Below are 20,803 nucleotides of genomic sequence, written 5' to 3'. Positions count from 1 at the left end.
AGGGCTCTGCATTGGAGGCAGAGAGTGGGCCAGGGCTATCTGGCAGTTCTCAGCTGTCTTCGGAGCTAGTCAACAGTGAGGCAGAGGAACAGCTGGAGCCTGTTCCCAGTGTGCGCATGCGCAGAGCTGCCAGAAGAAAAGAACAGCTCAGAAATCAGGGTCGACTTGGCAGTAAAGCCACATGTGGACGGTGAATGGCCCCTCCCATAGGACATAAAAGAGGAGCGAAAGGGGCTTTTGCAGGAAACAATTCGTTCGTTCAGAATCGTTCCAGGAGTGTGAAGATCTGTCCGTGAATCTCAGAGACTCTGTGCCCAAGTCTTTCCTTGCACAGCACCTCATTTGGGGAAATATTGACATGGCAGATTTCCAAGCTAGATAAGGTCTGTGGTCATAAATACTCCTTTGAAAGACTGTTTGCCAGGCCTTGGCTGAATGTGAAGGAGAGGAATTCACATTCGTTTAATAAAAGGGGTTTTGTGGGGACCAGGACTCTGCCTCCTGCTTTTTGGGGAAGCCTAAGTTACAAAGGCGCTTAAAAACGTGGCTCATGGCCACTTTTCACACTTAGAACTGTTGCAACCTCCTCAGGGCCCGCGATCAAAAATTCAGGCGCTTAGCAACTGGCATGTATTTATGACAGTACTCGGGTAGGGGTGGGTTTCAACCGGTTCGCGGCGGTCCCTGCGAACCGGTTGGTCGGCGAACCCAGAAGTAAGTAACTTCCGGGAACGGCGAAGGGCCCACCCACCCGTCCGCGCTCCTTACCCGCTTTTGACGAGTTATGCGCTTCCACGCACGGGCAGGACACATACAGCGCCTGCGCGATTCTCCAGGAGCAGCTGGAGCATCGCACCGACGCTAGTACGCATGCGTGCACCGCGCGCATGCACGAGGACGCCGCTGACCCCGTTCCAACCGAACCGGTTGGAACGGGGCGAGAAACCCACCCCTGTACTCGGGCCACATGAGTGCCACCCAACTTCCCACAAGCCAAGCCCAGGGGGGGAAGCCACATTCACTTAGCGACGGCGTGTTTCTGCAATGATTCACTTAACGACGGTGGCCAGGATGGTCGTAAAATGGGTCGAAGCTCGCTTAACAAACTCCCTCGCCTTCGTAATAGATTTCGGGCTCCGTTGTGGCTGTATGCCGAGGGCCTTCGTCACTTTAGTTTGTCACTCGAGGCTTTTCCAGCGCTACTTTGGTGAATCTCTGCCTTCCGGTTTTTTATTTTTTTAACTTTTATTTTCTCCGTGTTAAGAAAAAGCATCCTTTTATTGAGCTGACACTTATTGTTGCTCTGAGCCCAGCAGCCGCCCATAAATTTGGTTTCCTCCAACTTCGATCCGAAGGAAAACGCTGTAAATTTTATTAAACATTTTATCGGAAGCAGGGCCTGGAGTTCTTTCTCCTTACAAAAGGCATTTTTAAGAGGTCTCCCGAGTTTTGAAAGCAGAATTTCCGAGGACAAAAAAAAAAAAAAAGGATGCAGGATGCTTTTATTTAAACATTTCATAACTTTGTGTGTGTGTGTGTGCGGGCCAGGATGGTCGAAGAAGCCTTTAAAAACGTGTCTTGTCTGAAGACAGGTGGCTCAGGGGCTAAGACGCTGAGCTTGTCGATCAGAAAGGTCGGCAATTTGGCAGTTCGAATCCCTAGCGCCGCGTAACGGAGTGAGCTCCCGTGACTTGTCCCAGCTTCTGCCAAACTATCAGTTCGAAAGCACGTAAAAAATGCAAGTAGAAAAATAGGAACCACCTTTGGTGGGAAGGGGAACAGCGTTCCGTGCGCCTTCGGTGTGGAGTCATGCCGGCCACATTACACCCTGAAGACCAAAACTAGCCAATATATCATCTTCTTTTAACGATCCCATAACCCCTTGCAGGGTGGAGTGTTTACTGGCCAGATGCCGTCCCTGTCACCAATGTGGAGTTTTGTACAGCAGATATATTCTCATTGTGCCCACAGAGAGAAATATCTGCCTCTACCTAGGCTCAAACTCACAGCCTTCTGATTGTGAGATGAAGAGCGCCACCTCTAGGCCACCGCACCACTCCAAAACTAGCCAATATGTGCCAACCGTGAAATCCTACACCAGGGGTGTCAAACTAGGCAACTTGGAGATCTCTGGACTTCAACTCCCAGAATTCCTGGGGAGTCCTGGGAGTTGAAGTCCACAAGTCTTCAAGTTGCTAAGGTTGGACGTCCTTTGTCCTACATCATATTTTCCCCAAGAAAACAAGGATGTGTCCTTGAAAGCCGCCAGGCAAATGTCCTTATCCTTTCGGATGACGTTGAAGCATTATTGCCGTCTCATCAGGAGATTGCTTTTATCTAGAGACTCATGATGAATTTTATGGAAGGCTCTTAGCTAAATTAACGCCGGTTCCTCTTCAGCAGGGGGAAGGTGGCAGTGTATTGTCTACGCTTTCTGATTTGGAGAAGTTTCAGAAGGGCTCGCATCTCAAAAGCTCCCATTAAGGCCAATCACAGATAAACCACCCATCTTCCTCAGAGATTTTAGATCATGACTGATCACCAGTGGTGGGTTTCAATTTTTTTTAGAAACTCTTCTGTAGGTGTGGCCTGCTTTGTGGGAGTGGCTTGCTGGCCATGTGACCGGGTGGGAGTGGCTCGCCAGCCATGTGACTGGGTGGGCGTGGCCAACTTGTAAAATGTGGTGAAACTCACTTAACAACGCTCTTGCTTAGCAACCAAAATGTTGGCTCAGAAACTCTGGCATTTGAAGCACGCAAGTCTTAAAGCTGTCAAGTTACAAGACCCTCGCACCCCTAACCCTATAGAAAAAAACCCATGTGGTGTTCAAACTTGACAGCTTTAAGACTTGTGGACTTCAACTCCCAGAATTCCTGCTCTCGCTCTTCATCTTGATGATGTGCGGACGGGCGGGGGGAGGGAGCTGGAACCGGTTCTAAACGGCACGGTAGATTTGTGGAACCTCTTCTATAGAAGAGGTTAGAACTGGCAGGAACCCACCCCTGCTGATCACAGATTGTGTTGGCCTTGCTTATGGAAATTGTGGCCCAAAGACATCTATTATAACAGGATGGATATTAAGCTGGCAGGAATAGCTAACATCCTAGAAGATAGGCTCAAGACCCAGATGGATCTTGACAGACGTGAACTCTGGGCCCTATCTAACAAAATGAAATTCAACGTAGAGAAAAGTAAATTAATACAATAATACAATAGCAGAGTTGGAAAGGACCTTGGTGGTCTTCTAGTCCAACCCCCTGCCTAGGCAGGAAACCCTATACCGTTTCAGACAAATGGCTATCCAACATCTTCTTAAAGACTTCCAGTGTTGGGGCATTCACAACTTCTGGAGGCAACTTCTGTTCCACTGATTAATTGTTCTAACTGTCAGGAAATTTCTCCTCAGTTCTAAGTTGCTTCTCTCCTTGATTAGTTTCCACCCATTGCTTCTTGTTTTACCCTCAGGTGCCTTGGAGAATAGTTTGACTCCCTCTTCTTTGTGGCAACCCCTGAGATATTGGAAGACTGCTATCATGTCTCCCCTAGTCCTTTTTTCATTATATATATATATATATATATATGTATGTATGTATGTATGTATGTATGTATGTATGTATGTATGTATGTATGTATGTATATATATATATATATATATATATATATATATATATATATATATATATATATGTGTGTGTGTGTGTGTGTGTATATATATATACACACACACACACACACACACTTTCAGCAACCGTTCCTCGTATGTTTTAGCCTCCAGTCCCCTAATCAATACAATACAATACAATACAATACAATACAATACAATAGCAGAGTTGGAAGGGACCTTGGAGGTCTTCTAGTCCAACCACCTGCCTAGGAAGTAAACCCTATACCACTTCAGACAAAAGGCTATCCAACATCTTCTTAAAGACTTCCAGTGTTGGGGCGTTCACAACTTCTGGAGGCAACTTCTGTTCCACTGATTCATTGTTCTCACTGTCAGGAAATTTCTCCTCAGTTCTAAGTTGCTTCTCTCCTCGATTAGTTTCCACCCATTGCTTCTTGTCCTGCCCTCAGGTGCTTTGGAGAATAGCTTGACTCCCTCTTCTTTGAGATATTGGAACACTGCTGTCGTGTCTCCCCTAGTCCTTCTTTTCATTAAACTAGACATACCCAGTTCCTGCAACTGTTCTTCTTATGTTTTAGTCTCCAGTCTCCTAATCCTCTTTGCTGCTCTTCTCTGCACTCTTTCTAGAGTCTCCACATCTTTTCTACATCGTGGCGACCAAAACTGAATGCAGGATTCCAAGGGTGGCCTTACCAAGGCCTTATAAAGTGGCATTAACCCTTCATGTGATCTTGATTCTATCCCTCGGTTTATACAGCCTAGAATTCTTCCACTTAGGTAAGAAAAACCGAAAGTACAGATATAAACTGGATGAAACCAGGCTTAATAGCAATGACTCTGAAAGGGATCTTGGAGACTTAGTGGACAACCAGCTAAATATGAGCTAGCAGTCTGCAGCGGCAGCCAAAAAAGCCAATGCAATCCTAAAGTTGCCTAAACAGAGGGATACAATCAAGATCAAGTGAGGTACTAAGAACACACTATAAAGCCTTAAAACTGCATCCAGTTTTGGTTCCCACACTATAAAAAAAGATGTTGAGACTCTAGAAAGAGGGCAGAGAAGAGCAACCAGGATGATCAGGGGACCGGAGGCTCAAACATACAATGAACAGTTGCAGGAACTGGGCATGGCTAGTCTAGTGAAGAGAAGGACCAGGGGAGACAGTCTTCCAATATTTGAGGGGCTGCCACAGAGAGGAGGAGGTCAAGCTATTTTCCAAAGCACCTGAAGGCCAGACAAGGAATAATGGATGGAAACTGTCCAAGAAGAGATTCAACCTAGAAATAAGGAGGAGAAATTTTCTGACAGTGAGAACAATCAATCCCTGGAACAGAAGTTGCCTTCAGAAGTTGTGGGAGCTTCATCCCTGGAAGGTTTCAAGAAGGGATTGGACTGCCATGTGTCAGAAATGGTTTAGAGTCTCCTGCTTGAGCAGGGGGTTGGACTAGATGACCTACAAGGTCCCCTCCAGCTCTGTTAAACTGTTACATGGGCTGCAAAAAGAAAAAGAAAAAATAAGCCCACAACAGCAGGTCATTTATGGCCTCAGTTTCGTTCTCTTTTTTTAAAAAAAAAAAAAATCCGGTCCACGGATACATTTTGGTTTTTTTATTTTGCTCATCTGCCTTGCAGCGAGGTGTGTAAAATATGCCACCTTTCTCTCAAATTCTCCAGGATGACTTGCAAAAAGAATAACGGCCTGTACGTGCACATCAATAAACAAAAAGCCAGCACAATCAAATCAAATAAAGCAGCAGAAAAGCCGAACTTAAAAAAAGCAGAATATTCCGGAGAGGGGATAAAATAAAAAAAATCTCTACAATGATCACTGAGCAGCTTAGAATAATGAAAAAAGAGAGAGAGAGATACGATTGAAACAAATAAATAGCATTTTGCGAGCCTGACTGTGTTCAGACACAAACAGTAAATTAAAATTTAGCAGAAAGGAAAGCATCCACAGGTGAGTTTTGTCTTTCTCAATCTCCCTCTGCCATATTCCAGGAACATTAAAAGCATCTCTGTTTCAGGTCTTGATTAAAGAAATCCAAAATCTTGAGTGGGTTTAATCCCATGGTGGGTTTCAAAATTTTTTCGAACCTACTCTGTGGGTGTGGCCTCCTTTGTGGGAGTGGCTTGCTGGCCATGTGACCTGGTGGGAGTGGCTTGCCGGCCATGTGTTCTCTCTCTCTCTCTCTCTCTCTCTCTCTCTCTCTCTCTCCTTCCTTTTGTCTCTGTCCCTTTTTCCTTTTTTTCTTTCATCTCTCTCTCACTTTTCTTTCTTTTTTTCTTTCTTTCTTTATTTCTTTCTTCCTTCCTTTCTCTTTCTCTGTGTGAGTCTGTGTGTGTGTGTGTGTGTGTGTCTGTCTGTCTGTCAGTGGTGGGTTTCAAAAATTTTTGGAACCCCTTCTGTAGGTGTGGCCTGCTTTCCGGGTCCACTGGTGGAACCTCTTTTAACCGGTTCGGTAGATTTGACGAACCGGTTCTACCGAACTGGTGCGAACTGGTAGGAACCCAACTCTGGTTTAATCACAGTTGAGTCAAACAACTGTAAACCTTGATTTGAAATAGGCTTACCTTAGTTAAGCCAGAGTCAAGACAGGTTGCAGTTGTGTAGTTTTGAATTTAAGGGCAAATTCTAGTGACGAAAAACGATGGGAGAAGACTAGAGAAATTGTGATCTGGACCGATTTCTCATAACAACCTTTTGAAAAGTCAATGCAATCCTCAGTTGCATTAACAGAGGGATACAATTAAGATCAAGGGAGGTATTAAGACCTCTCTTTAAAGCCCTAGTAAGGCTATACCCTGAGTACTGCTGAGGGTCCCAATTTTGATCACATGACCAGGGGGGGATATTGCAATGGTCATTAAGTGTGAAAAACTGCCTTAAGTCACTTTTTTCAGCGCCGTTGTAACTTTGAATGATCACTAAGTTAAACGGACGTAGGTGGTCCTGTATTTTTTTAAATCTAGAATAGAAAAAGAAAAAGAACAACAGAATACAGAGTAGAACAGAACAACAGAACAACCAAACCAGACCAGAATATCAGAGTTAGAAGGGACTTTAGGCCTCCTCCGAATTCCATCCGCCGGCCAATGCCGACTGGCGATCACCCGGAGGAGGGCCTTCTCTGTGGCTGCTCCGACCCTCTGGAACGAACTCCCCGTGGAGATTCAAACCCTCACCACCCTCCAGGCCTTCCGAAAAGCCCTTAAAACCTGGCTGTTCAGACAGGCCTGGGGCTAAAGAGCTGTTGCCCCCGTCTCGAATGGTATGACTGTTGTGTGTTTTTAAATTATGCATTATTATGTTTTGTTTTATTTTTTGTCTGTACCCCTCTTCCCTGATTGAATTGTGAGCCGCCCTGAGTCCCCTTCGGGGGAAAAGGGCGGCATACAAATATAATCAATCAATCAATCAATCAATCTTGTAGTCTAACCCCCTGCTTAGGCACGAAACTGTATACCAGTGTGAGAATCAGGAAATATAGCCTATTGATCTATTCGATCCCAATAAGTCCCATGGATAATAGAAGGCCTCAGAAGAAAGAGATACGAACCAAAGTTTTCAGCTAGGATGATTTCAAAATTTAAAATATTTGTAATCCTGCTGAACTGTAAAATACGTTGTTTTGCAAAATATGCACTTGTATGGATTCGTTTAAAACAGGAAGAATGAAATTGTTGGAAGTGAGGAATTGAAAGTAACGTACACAGGTGTTCGCGGATAGCGACAGTTAGTGAACTTGTGAAACACGTATGTATGTGGTTAGAAGAGCAGGATAAAGGATAGAGTTCAAGATCGGCTCGGAGCTCTTCGATTTATAGCAGTCCTTGTAGGACTTGCTATATCTCATTGTCCCTCTGCATTAATATGTTATTGTAATGCATTATTGCTATTATATCTATTCATTTCTAATGTTCCAAATTATTAGAAAGAATAAACCTCTGATCTTAAAGTAAGAAGTTTTGCTTGTGCTTTTGTTACCTTTGTTTCCTATTGGAATTTTCCTATCACACCAGTGATGGTGAACCTTTTTCGCCTTGGGTACATGCCCACCCATGCCCATAATTTCATGCCCCCCGCACCATGCCCCCTGTGCATTTCTCCCCTGCTACCCAGAGGTGGGTTCCTACCAGTTTGCACCTATTCGGTAGAACCGGTTCATCAAATCTACCAAACCGGTTAGACGAGGTTCCACCAGTGGACCCGGAAAGCAGGCCACACCTACAGAAGAGGTTCCAAACATTTTTTGAAACCCACCACTGGTCCTTGGATAGGATTATTCTACACTATCATGCTCCTATTTATAAAACTCAGTGCCTCTGTGAAAGGTAAGGATGACTACTGCGTTTGTGGTGCAACCAGAACATTGCGTGTGTTGAAGTTGTTTTAACGAAAACCAAAGATGCCTTTTGAAAAACAAGTTTACATCCTATTCTTATGCATGCCAGTGCTGTGTGTGAGGTCATTTAAGGTGGTTCTGACAAGTGTCGTCGGCATCTTCATATCCGGTCACATGGGTGGCAAGCCACTCCCATCCGGTCACATGGGCGGCAAGCCACTCCCACAAAGGAGGCCACACCCACAGAGTAGGTTCGAACAATTTTTGAAACCCACCCCATGCATGCGTGCACAGCTTTCTTGGAGCCTGGGGAGGGTGAAAATGGCCTCTCCTAACACCCTGGAGGCCCTCCAGAAACAGTCCATTTCCCAATTTCCAGTGGGCCTCGTAGATCCATTCCCCCCCACAAGCTCCAGAAGCTTTCTAGGAGCCCAGGAAGAGCGAAAAATGGCCCAGCACGCAAACCGGATGTTCGGGAACGGATTTCTGGGTTGCACTCCACCTTCCCACTACCCCGTGCATGTGTGCATGGCTTTCTTGGAGCATGGCGAGGGCAAAGTGGACCATTTCCCAACTTCAAATGGGCCCGGTAGATCCGTTTTTCGCCCTCCCCAGGCTCCAGAAGCTGGGAAGGGCGGAAAAATGGCCCAACACGCAAACCGGAAGTTCTGGAATGGACTTCCGGGTTGCCTGTTGTTGGGCTGTTTTTCTCCCTCCGGAGGCTTCAGGAGGGCGGAAAACAGCCGAAAATCAAGGCTGTAAATCAGCTGGCCAGAGTGCGCATACCTGCTGGAACTGACAGGGCAACGCCTCAGATGCCCTCAGAAATGGCTCCATGTGCCACCTGGGGCACACATGCCATGGGTTTGCTATAGCAATAGCAGTTAGACTTATATACCGCTTCATAGGGCTTTCAGCCCTCTCTAAGCGGTTTAACAGAGTCAGCATATTGCCCCCAACAACAATCCGGGTCCTCATTTTACCCACCTCGGAAGGATGGAAGGCTGAGTCAACCCTGAGCCGGTGAGATTTGAACAGCCGAACTGCAGAACTGGAGTCAGCTGAAGTAGCCTGCAGTGCTGCATTTAACCACTGTGCCACCTCGACTCTTTTACCCGGCCCTATACCATTTCAGACAAATGGTTGCCCAGTCTCTTCTTAAAAGATTCGCCCCATCCTAGCTAGCAATCCGGCTATTGCCCCGAATCCATCAAAACACTTTAGCAATCCCATCCTCTTCCCATCTTTTGCCTCCATGCTTTGTGTTTATGGGAGGGGAAAGGTGGCCCTTTCTCTCTTTTTTTTTGCTAGTCACAGAACAGAAAACGCGGGTTGTACACCCACCCGTTCAAACCCACCTTCTTCGTACCCTGCATTTAATTTGTTTCATTTGCCAGGTGATTTAAATGAGCTGCAAAGGGAAGCTTTACCTCCGGGGACCAAAATGTAGCATTATGCTGTATATTATTCAGACTGTAAGACTCGAAGTAATTGAATCTCTGTTTGTTGCAATGAAGACGGAGTGTTCTTATTTTAAATTTAAGTGTCTATATAAACATGATGCCTTAGGGCACTGGCTGATTTATAATATGTACGCATCCGAGGCTGCCTTAGTGGCTATGTCTGATCCTTTTTCATTAAGTTATTCTTGGAAAGAGATGAAACAACCCCTTCTCCTTTCCTCCAATAAAATGTGCATGTTTTTTTCCCCCCTTCTTCTTCTTTATTCCTAACATTTCTTCCCCCCCCCCCTTGCCTTGCCACAATCCTTTCTAATACTGTTAGCAAAGAGTGGCTGTTATTACCTTAAGCGCATGGCAAAAACTCTCTCAAATATTCCATGGTGTTCTCTGCAAATTAAATTTCTGGGGAGAAAGGAGCCGCTCGAAGCTTTTTGACGTCTTCCAGCAATAACCTTTTTGAGGCTGTGATGGGTTTAGCGAGGAGACGTCGGAGGGGCAGCGGTGGGATTCAGGCGGTTCGCACCTATTTGGGAGAACCGGATGTTAACTTTCGAAGCAGTTCGGAGAATCGGTTGTTGGAAGAAATCTCCTTTTGTGTCCCCCCCTCCCACTTTACAGGGCTAATCCTGTAAGGAAGGCAGGAAGGAAACATTCTGGTGTTGTTTCTAAGGTAAAGGTAAAGATTCCCCTCGAACATATGTGCTAGTCATTCCTGACTCTAGGGGGACAGTGAACATCTCCATTTCAAAGCTGAAGAGCCAGCGCTGTCCGAAGACGTCTCCATGGTCATGTGGCCGGCATGACTCAACGCCGAAGACGCACGGAACGCTGTTCCCTTCCCACCAAAGCTGATTCTTCATTTCCTACTTGCATTTTTAATGTGCTTTCGAACTGCTAGGTTGGCAGAAGCTGGGACAAGCAACGGGAGCTCACTCCGTTACGCGGCACTAGGGATTTGAACCGCCAAGCTGTTGACCTTTCTGATCAACAAGCTCAGCGTCTTAGCAGCAGTAACACCGGCTAGAATGCACCCCTGACTGAATGACACATTGGAGCAAGCTTTTTTTGCTACTGAACTCCTGATCATCTCAAAGAAGCATCCAACTCTTGTAGATGAACAGATTAGCAGAGTTGGAAGGGACCTTGTAGGTCATCTAGTTCAACCCCCTGCCTAAGCAGGAGACCCTACACCATTTCTGACAGATGGCAGTTCAGTCTCTTCTTGAAAGCCTCCATTGATGAACCCCCCACACCTTCCGAAGGCAGCTTCTGTTCCATGGGTTGATTGTTCTCACTGTCCGAAAATTTCTCCTCCTTTCCAGGTTGAATCTCTCCTTGATCATTCCATCCATTATTCCTTGTCTGGCCTTCAGTTGCCTTGGAGTATAACTTGACCCCTTCCTCTCTCAAATATTGGAAGATTGCTATCCTGCCTCCTCTGGTCCTTCTCTTCCCTAGACTAGCCAGGCCCGAGCTGAGGTGGCACAGTGGTTAAATGCAGCACTGCAGGCTACTTCAGCTGACTGCAGTTCTGCAGTTCGGCGGTTCAAATCTCCCCGGCTCAGGGTTGACTCAGCCTTCCATCCTTCCGAGGTGGGTAAAATGAGGACCCAGATTGTTGTTGGGGGCAATATGCTGACTCTGTAAACCGCTTAGAGAGGGCTGAAAGCCCTATGAAGCGGTATATAAGTCTAACTGCTATTGCTATTGCAGGCCCAGTTCCTGCAACCATCCATCGTATGTTTGAGCCTCCAGTCCCTTAATTATCCTGGTTGCTCTTCTCTGCACTCTTTCTAGAGTCTCCACATCTTTTTTATAGTGTGGTGAGCAAAACTGCAGGTCTGGAGAATTGCTGATTTTATTCTCCTGTTTTCCTTAACTTGCTTTCATTTTTGGGGGGAGTGGGGGGGCGTGTTTAGGAAGGATCCTTTCTTTCATATTGGTCTATGAGGCTTGCTGATTTTCTGCACTGTGCTTGCAAAGGTGGAACCTTTTAATATAATTCTAGATGATGCATTTTAAGGGTTGCAAGTGGAGCGAAGCACCAGAGGGAGGAAAACAGGGTGAGAAAGAAGACTTCCAAAGGAACAAGCCATGGTTCTCAAAATTGCTAACCCGTTTATTGAAGGCAGGTGGACGAGTCCTTTCCAAGAGAAGCGGGTATGCCTGCAGCCGGGCATTGCTCATTTCCGACTGTGCCAAGTTTAAACCTTTGCTTTGTGCAACGGTGGGCAAAATAAGTTGCCGGCAATTGGAAAACGAATGGCTCATAGGACGTGTAACCTTTGGGGTTGGGTCCTATCTGGATGAAGCGGGGTGGAATCGGGGCTGCAATTATTTCACTGCCCAGCCGGAGTGACAAACGGCCTCTCCCAGGTCCAAGTTCTCCTCCTTGGAAAAGCTGGTCGTTTAGATTAGGATGATGATTCCTCCCCTTCCTCCGAGTCTCTTGCCGGGAGAAAGTGCCAAATGTTACTGGAATGTGCCTGGGTAGAGAGATAGATTCCTCTGTCCAGGAGATATGGAGGGCCATCAACATTGAGTGACTAACAGGTGGCTATCTAAAATAGCTTGCACCAATGGGAAAGTCCCACCTCTGCTGTTAGAAGGAGAGCTACAAAAGAATATATTAGCAGTAGCAATGGCACTTGGATTTATATTTCGCTTTACAGGGCTTTTACAGCCCTCTCTAAGAGTCAGCCTCTATCACCTGAGTCTTTACCATCTGGGTCCTCATTTTACCCAACATAGAAGGATGGAAGGCTGAGTCAACCTTGAGCCGGTCAGGATCGAACTCCTGGCACTGGGCAGAGTCAGCCTGCAATACTGCATTCTAACCGCGGTGGACAGTCGCTTCCAGAAATGTTTCCAACTTCTTCTTCTGTTAAGGTGGAATTGCTTGAGATGTGGATGGTCAAAGCTATCAGGGAAAGGAAGAATCCCTTCCTTCTTTCTTTCCTTCCTTCCTTCCTTCCTTCCTTCTTCCCATCACTTTCTTTCCTTCACCTCATTCCCATGTCCTCCCACCCTCCCTCCCTCCCATCACCTTCCTTCCTGCTCCTCATTCTCATCTCCTCCCTCCCTCCCTCCCTCCCTCCAATCAATTCCTTCCTGCTCCTCATTCTCATTTCCTTCCTTCCTTCCTTCCTTCCTTCCTTCCTTCCTTCCTTCCTTCCTTCCTTCCTCCCTCCCATCACTTTCTGTCCTTCTCATCATTCCCATCTCCTCCTTCCCACCAATCACCTTCCTTTCTGCTCCTCATTCTCATCTCCTTCCTTCCTTCCTTCCTTCCTTCCTTCCTTCCTTCCTTCCTTCCTTCCTTCCTTCCTTCCTTCCTTCCAGCCTTCCTTCCTTCTTCCCATCACTTTCTTTTCTTCTCCTCATTCCCATCTCCTCCCTCCCTCCAATCACCTTCCTTCCTGCTCCTCATTTTCATTCCCTTCCTCCCTCTCTCCCTCCCTCCCTCCCTCCCTCCCTCCCTCCCTCCCTCCCTCCCTCCCTCCCTCCCTTGTATTTAGCTGCCCTTCTCAATCCAGTGACACAAGCTAGGAGAGGCACGAGTAACCAGAGCCACACCTAAATAGCTGAAATAAATAACTTCATTGACTTCTACCTGTGTGGCAAGAATCTCCCCTGGGGAACTACCAGATGAGGCTTCATGGATCTTGGGCAGTGGTGGGTTGCTCCCAGTTTGTCATGGATTGGGCGAACCAGTAGTGGTGGCGGCAGGAGGCTCCGCCCACCTGTCCGGACGCTTCTGCGCATGCACAAGCGAACCAGTAGCGCTGGGATTTGCAACCACCTCTGATCTTGGGGTGAGATCAAGTTTATGTCGCTGATGAATGTGCAAGGATTTCAAACTAGGTCTTCATTTAACCCCTCCTTCCACCTTAGCTGGCAGTTTCCCAACAAGCTAAGACTAGATATAATAACAGCAAGTTGCTTCTCCTAGGGTAATGGTCTTTCGGTGTGATGTTCCCCATCCCATTCTCATAACTTCTACCTTGTGGCAGAGGGAACGTTCAGCTTGATAGTGATTTGATGGATTCTCTCCTAATTGCATTTGCAAATGGAATCAAAAGCGCCAGATCATAATGGATGCCTTCCTTCAAATTAATCAGTTAAATGAATTCATTTCCCCCTCTCTCTTTCTCTTCCCCCTTTCCCACTCCCCCTACAAATCAGCTTTCTGAATCAAATGGACCTGATCAGGATATTTTATTACTGTAGTCCAGGAGGGAATCAGATCATAAATCTAAATTGAATTGATTATTCAAATTATACATTGCAGATATACCCTTCCCTTCTCTGTATCACAAATTATGCATAATGTGGTTGAGACAGTTTTAATATATTGAGAAATGAGATGCTTTTATACTATCACAAGTTCTTTCTGTTCTGGGCTATTTCTGCATTGCTATTTAATTAGAAAAATCGCTAAGGCTCCAATATTGTTTAATTCCAAAAATTGGTGTAATACATATGTATTTTGTGATTTCATTCTTTACTTACAGGCTGCTTCCTCCTTGTGTTACCAATATTCCCGTAAGGATTGGTAAAATAATACAGTTTTTGCACACCCTAACAAGGCAATAACACCAAAAATGTGGTTGTGATCATATTTGCGACTGTATCAAAGTTCCTTTGGGGTCAAGCTTTATTTGCATGCATTATTATGCACCGCTAACGCATCATGGAAACAAAATCTTCATGCAGTTATACTTATCATCATCCCTTCTAAATTATATCTAGTTAACTTCAGTTAAGTCAAGGCTCTGGTTTTGCCAGTTGCAATGGATGACTGTCAAAGTTGGACAATAAGGAAGGTTGAGCGCCAAAGAATGGAGGCCTTTGAACTCTGGTGCTGGAGAAGACTCCTGCATTGAGTCCCTTGGACTGCAAGGCCATCCAACCAGTCAGTCCTAGAGGAGATCAACCCTGGCTGCTCTTTAGAAGGCCAGATCTTGAAGAGGAAACTCAAAGACTTGGCCACCTAATGAGAAGGAAGAAGGACTCCCTGGAGAAGAGCCTCATGCTGGGAACGATGGAGGGCAAAAGAAGAAGGACTGCAAGGCCATCCAACCGGTCAGTCCTAGAGGAGATGAACCCTGACTGCTCTTTAGAAGGCCAGATCCTAAAGATGAACTCAAAGACTTTGGCCACCTGATGAGAAGGAAGAAGGACTCTCTGGAGAAGAGCCTCATGCTGGGAACAATGGAGGGCAAAAGAAGAAGGACTGCAAGGCCATCCAACCGGTCAGTCCTAGAGGAGATGAACCCTGACTGCTCTTGAGAAGGCCAGATCCTGAAGAGGAAACTCAAAGACTTTGGCCACCTAATGAGAAGGAAGGACTCCCTGGAGAAAGAGCCTCATGCTGGGAACGATGGAGGGCAAAAGAAGGAGGTGACTGGATGGAGTCACTGAAGCAGTTGGCATGAGCTTAAAAGGACTCCAGAGGATGGTTGAGGACAGGAAGGCTTGGAGGAACGTTGTCCATGGGGTCATGGTGGGTTGGACACGACTTCACAGCTAACAACAACAACAACAACAACAACAACAACAACAACAACAACAAAGGTTTCATGAAAAGAAGGACTAGGCACAGTGGTGAGATTCAAATTTTTTTTTTTTACTACCGGTTCTGTGGGCCTGTCTTGGTGAGTGTTGGAGGGCCTGGTGGACATGGCAGGGGAAGGATACTGTCAAACGTGGATATATCAGATCAAAGAAGAACTTGGCTTGAGAAGATCAAAAGCCCCTTCCGGAGAAGGAGGGAAAGCAAAGCCATATATATTGCCAAGAAAACTTGTTGCAGAAAATGACAGGCTTTAGACCTTTCAGGATACAGGAAAGGTGTTTTTTTAAATTATTTTAATTTTATCAATTTCCATATATACATTCACAATTATATGATCTCATAACTGTTATTAATGATATGTATTTATAACAATTTTTCCCTACTGTTGACAATATACTTGAAGATTGCTTTCTTAACATCCCATAGATCCATCTTATCTTACAACGGTCCTACTTCTTCTTCCCTCCCTCCCTCTTTCCTTCCCTCGTTTCTTCTCTCCTACTCTCCCTTCCTTCCCTCCCTCCTTCCCCTTCCCTCCTTCTCTCCTTCCCTCCTTTCTTCCCTCCTTCCTTCCTTCCCTCCTTTCTTTTCTCCTTCTCTCCTTCCTTTCCCCTTCCTTTCCTCCTTCCTTCCCCCCTTCCTTCTCTCCTACATTCCCTCCTTCCTTCCCTCCTTTCTTCTCTCCTTCTCTCTTCCTTCCTTCCCTCCTTCCTTCCCTCCTTTCTTCTCTCCTCTCCTCTCCTTCCTTCCCTCCCTCTTTCCTACCCCCCTTTCTTCTCTTTCTTCTCTCCTTCCTTCCTTCCTTCCTTCCTTCCTCCTCTCCTTTCCCTTCTCTCCTTCCCTTCCTCCCCTTTACCCTTCCCCTCTTCTTCCCATTCCTCCCCTCTAGGAAAGGTTTATTTGGCAGCCAGGTTCAGAAAGTTATCGAAATGGCTAACATTGCAAATCCTGAACCACCTTCCTCATCAAAGCACACGTTCTGATACATTCTCAAAGGCAGCGTAACACGGGAACACTTAACTCAATTTCTTATCGGTTACCTTAAGGAGAAAGCCTTATACGGAGATGGGGATCTTACTTCTCCTTTTGTTATGGAGTACGTGTCATTAACGAACTTTATCTGAACCTTGTGGTTCAATTTCAATTTTCAATTTATTAGATTTATAGGCCGCCCAATCCCGGAGGACTCCGGGCAGCTTACCAAAGAACAAGAAAAGAAAGCAAAATAAAATAAAAAATAATTTAAAAATCCCCCAACACGCATACGTTTTGATCGGGGCTGGACCCTACATAATAAGGTCAACAGCCCCAGGCCTGCCGGAACAGACAGGTCTTAACGGCTTTTCTGAAGGCCATGAGGGTGGGTGAGGTCCAGACCTCTGGGGTAGCTCATTCCACACGGTCGGAGCAGCCACAGAGAAGGCTCTCCTCCGAGGCCCCGCCAGCCGACACTGTCCAGCTGACGGCGTCCTAAGGAGGCCCACCCTGTGGGATCTTATTGGCTGTTGGGAGGTATGTGGTAGTAGGCGGTCTCGCAAATACACTGGTCCTGAGCCATGGTTGGGACTTTTGACATAGGGACGTTGGCTAGAACATCTTGGGGTTAGAGGCTGAAGACATTTCCTTTAAGCAAGCTTCTAACTATCCTTTTTTATGCCATGTCTTCATTCTTATATTTTTAATCCATATTTCATTCTACTTTATTCTGACTGCAGAAATTGCGGCCGATGGCCAAGCCATTATTTCCCCACTAAGACGCAAGAATTTGAATCGAGCCCACTTACTTAATTCACATCGCTATGTTTTGTTGACCTCTGGAAAGAAGCCACGGTGGAAATAGATCTGGAATGCGCTTGGTTTTCACTCAACATCTGGTCATCCTGCAGAAAACAAGCTAATTACAGAGGCTTGGGGGGGGGAGGGTGGTTGGTGAACATCTTGAACCTGGCCAGCTGTTCTGTAAACACTTCGCTGTGGAAAGCTGTCTTGGTCCATGTTGGAGAACAGCTAGACTGTCTGGCTACGGAGAACATCCAGTTCTCCTGTCCTGCTCTGCTTTCGACTTAAAATAGGAAGCAACCAAAATTTGTGCTGGATTTTCATCAGGTTTCGAACGAGGTCTTGAAAACCACACGAGGGGGTGGCATCTAGCTACACGTGGCTCTGGTAGAGATGGAAAATTGGTATTGGTATTGGTATTTTATTATTTGTATGCCGCCCTTCTCCGGGAGGACTCAAGGCGGCGAACAATTCTAGGGGGAAAAAGGGGAACATAAAAAGACAAAATACAAATAATAAAAGTAAACAACAGTCGCACAACCATACATGTCGAGAGGGGAGGGAACTCATCACCCCCAGGCCTGCCGGCAAAGCCAGGTTTTGACGGCTTTCCGGAAGGCCTGGAGAGAGGTGAGGGTCCAAATCCCTGCGGGGAGTTCATTCCAGAGGGCCGGAGCTGCCACAGAGAATGCCCTCCCCCGGGTAATAGCCAGGTGGCATTGGCTGGTAGATGGCACCCGGAGGAGGCCAACCCTGTGAGATCTAATGGGTCTTTGGGAGGTGATTGGCAGCAGGCGGTCTCTCAAGTACCCAGGTCCAATACCATGAAGGGCTTTATAAGTTACGACTAGCACCTTGAAGCGTATCCGGAGACTGATCGGTAACCAGTGCAGCTCGCGGAGGATAGGTGTAACGTGGGTGTACCGAGGTGCACCCACAATCGCTCGCGCGGCTGCGTTCTGGACGAGTTGAAGTCTCCAAATACTCTTCAAGGGCTGCCCCATGTAGAGCGCAAAACATAAGGGATAAAGCCGATTGCAAGTTTAGATGGACTGGGATGCCATGGCTCAATGGCTAAGACACAGAGCTTGTCGATCAGAAAGGTCGGTGGTTCGAATCCCTTCTTCTCCTGTATTTAGTTTTGGATAGCAATGTGGCATAATGGTGAAAGGAGAAGACTCATCTAACACAGTGGCAAGATGGCTGTGTTTGAGGACCTGTGTTTGCTCTAAGCAATCCTGATTCTCCTAAATCCTCAAATATTGCTTTAAGCAGTAATGGATGGTTGCGCTTTGATGCTTTATTAATTTCCTGGGAACCTCTGGTGGTTGAGTCACATCAGGACAAAACCTGGTCTTGTAATGTCCCCCAGATAAGGTGGGATATTGAATTTCCCACTTAACTTGCAAATCACAAGATTTTCCTTTGCCCAACCAGTTTCTCAAGGACAATAAAGGACAATAATGGAAGAATGGGGTGTTGAGCACAACTTTTAGGGAATGTTTTGGAAAACATTCAAGGGGACCAAGACAACTGTAACACAATGGGCAATCAAGAAAAATAGCAAGCAGAATAAAAAATAAATAAAACTCTGCTAGTAGAGTTTTTTTTGTAAAGCATTTCAGATAGGAATCCTTTAATAGAGACATTCTTAAGTGTGGTGAAGGTAAAGGTTCCCCTTGCACCAATGGTGGGTTTCAAATATTTTTTGAACCTATTCTGTGGGTGTGGCCTCCTTTGTGGGAGTGGCGGTCATGTGACCCGGTGGGAGTGGCTTGCCGGCCATGTGTTCTCTCTCTCTCTCTCTCTCTCTCTCTCTCTCTCTCTCTCCTCTTCCTTTTGTCTCTCTGTCCCTTTTTTCTTCTTTTCTTTCATCTCTCTCTCACCTTTTCTTTCTTTTTTCTTTCTTTTTTTCTTTCTTTTTCTTTCTTTCTTTCTTTCTTTCTTTCTTTCTTTCTTTCTTCCTTTCTTCCTTCCTTTCTTTCTTCCTTTCTTTCTCTTTCTCTCTCTGTGTGAGTCTGTCTGTCTGTCTGTCTGTCTGTCTCTCTCTCTCTCTGTGGCTCTTGCCTCTCCCTCCCTCCCTCCCTCCCTCTCTTCCTCCCTCCCTCCCTCCCTCCCTCCCTCCCTCTGTGTCTCTCTATGTCAGTGGTGGGTTTCAAAAAACTTTGAAACCTCTTCTGTAGGGGTGGCCTGCTTTCCGGGTCCACTGGTGGAACCTCTTCTAACCGATTTGGTAGATTTGACAAACCGGTTCTACCGAATAGGTGTGAACTGGTAGGAACCCACATGTGCCTCGCACATATGTCCCATTCATTCCTGACTCTAGGGGGCGGTGCTCATCTTCGTTTCAAAGCCAAAGAGCCAGCACTGTCCGAAGACGTCTCCCTGGCCATGTGGCCGGCATGACTAAATGCCAAAGGCGCAGGGAACGCTGTTCCCTTCCCACCAAAGATGGTTCCTATTTTTCTACTTACATTTTTAAACGCGCTTTCGAACTGCTAGGTTGGCAGAAGCTGGGATAAGTCACGGGAGCTCACTCCGTTACGCGGTGCTAGGGATTCGAATTGCCAAACTGCCGTCCTTTCTAATCGACAAGCTCAGTTCACCACCATTAGCCAGGCTAATAAGCTTTCATTCCTTTTAAGGGAGCAAAGGGCAAACTATCTGGACCCTACAGAATAATAGAGTAACAAGAGTTGGAAGGGACCTTGGAGGTCTTCTAGTCCAACCCCCTGCCTAGACAGGAAACCCTACACCATTTCAGACAAATGGTTATCCAAAATCTTCTTTAAAACTTCCAGTGTTGGGGCATTCACAACTTCTGGAGGCAACTTCTGTTCCACTGATTAATTATTCTCACTGTCAGGAAATTTCTCCTCAGTTCTAAGTTATTTCTCTCCTTGATTAGTTTCCACCCATTGCTTCTTGTCCTGCCCTCAGGTGCTTTGGAGAATAGCTTGACTCCCTCTTCTCTGTGGCAGCCCCTGAGATATTGGAACACTGCTAACATGTCATTCCTAGTCCATTTCATTAAACCAAATATATACCCAGTTAACATCACCAAACACACTCTTAATTAAGTTTTGACTTTTTGAAATGGTTAGATGAAGCCATCCTTTTCATTCAGGGCAACAGAAGAACTCAATTGTTACCATTTCCAATATTATTTTGGTTTTTAGGCTCTTCTGGAGCAGGCAATTAACTTCAATGCAGAGGAACGATAGAGAGGGGGGGGGGGAAATGACAGAATGCGGAACAAGAACAGCTTTCAAAATCTTACAACCGTGCGCCCGAGTTTGATGAAAACTAAAACTTGAACATGAACCGGGGGGGGGGGGGGATTCTCGACTGTCGCTGTTCAATTCTCATCACCGTTTGGGGAATTGTAGATTTTGATCAATTCCAAATATGTTTCCCCCTCCTTTGAAGCTTGCAACCGCTGTGGAGAACCACGGTGCCTGATATAATGATTGCTCATCTTTTTTATTACTGCCTTCAGAAAATAATTGGTGTTCCAAATTGGGTCATCATCCGATGGCTCCTTTCCTGTCGCCCGAATGCTGATCGCTTTCCCTTGGCCAGCGTCGCCTCGGCGAAACTCCATCTAATTATCATCTAATATTTTTGGACTGGCATCACTTCGTTACACACTCCTCACTGTCTCATTGATTTTGTAACTCTGCTGGGTTCCTTAGATATGTGTGTCTCGGTGTGTGGGAAGACATTCCTACGAAGGAGGATTTGTTAGCTGGCTCATCCACTTTATTTTTTTTGGGGGGGGGGGCAAAGTCTCATCTACATCTTCATCACCATCAAGTGATTTTAGCCGAGGCTGGTGTGTATAGTCTCCCAAAACCACGAAGCAGATTCCCCACAAAACCCTTTTTATTAAACGAATGTGAATTCCTCTCATTCAGCAAAGGCCTGGCAAACAGTCTTTCAAAGGAGTATTTCTGGCCACAGAACTTATCTATCTTGGAAAGCTGCCATGGAAATATTTTCCAAATGAGG

The sequence above is a fragment of the Thamnophis sirtalis genome, unplaced genomic scaffold (genome assembly GCF_051295495.1).
Source record: "Thamnophis sirtalis isolate CommonGarterSnake01/CBP01778 unplaced genomic scaffold, rThaSir2_p1.2 scaffold_14, whole genome shotgun sequence".
Lineage (NCBI taxonomy): Eukaryota > Metazoa > Chordata > Lepidosauria > Squamata > Natricidae > Thamnophis > Thamnophis sirtalis.
This window is presented reverse-complemented; position numbering follows the sequence as displayed.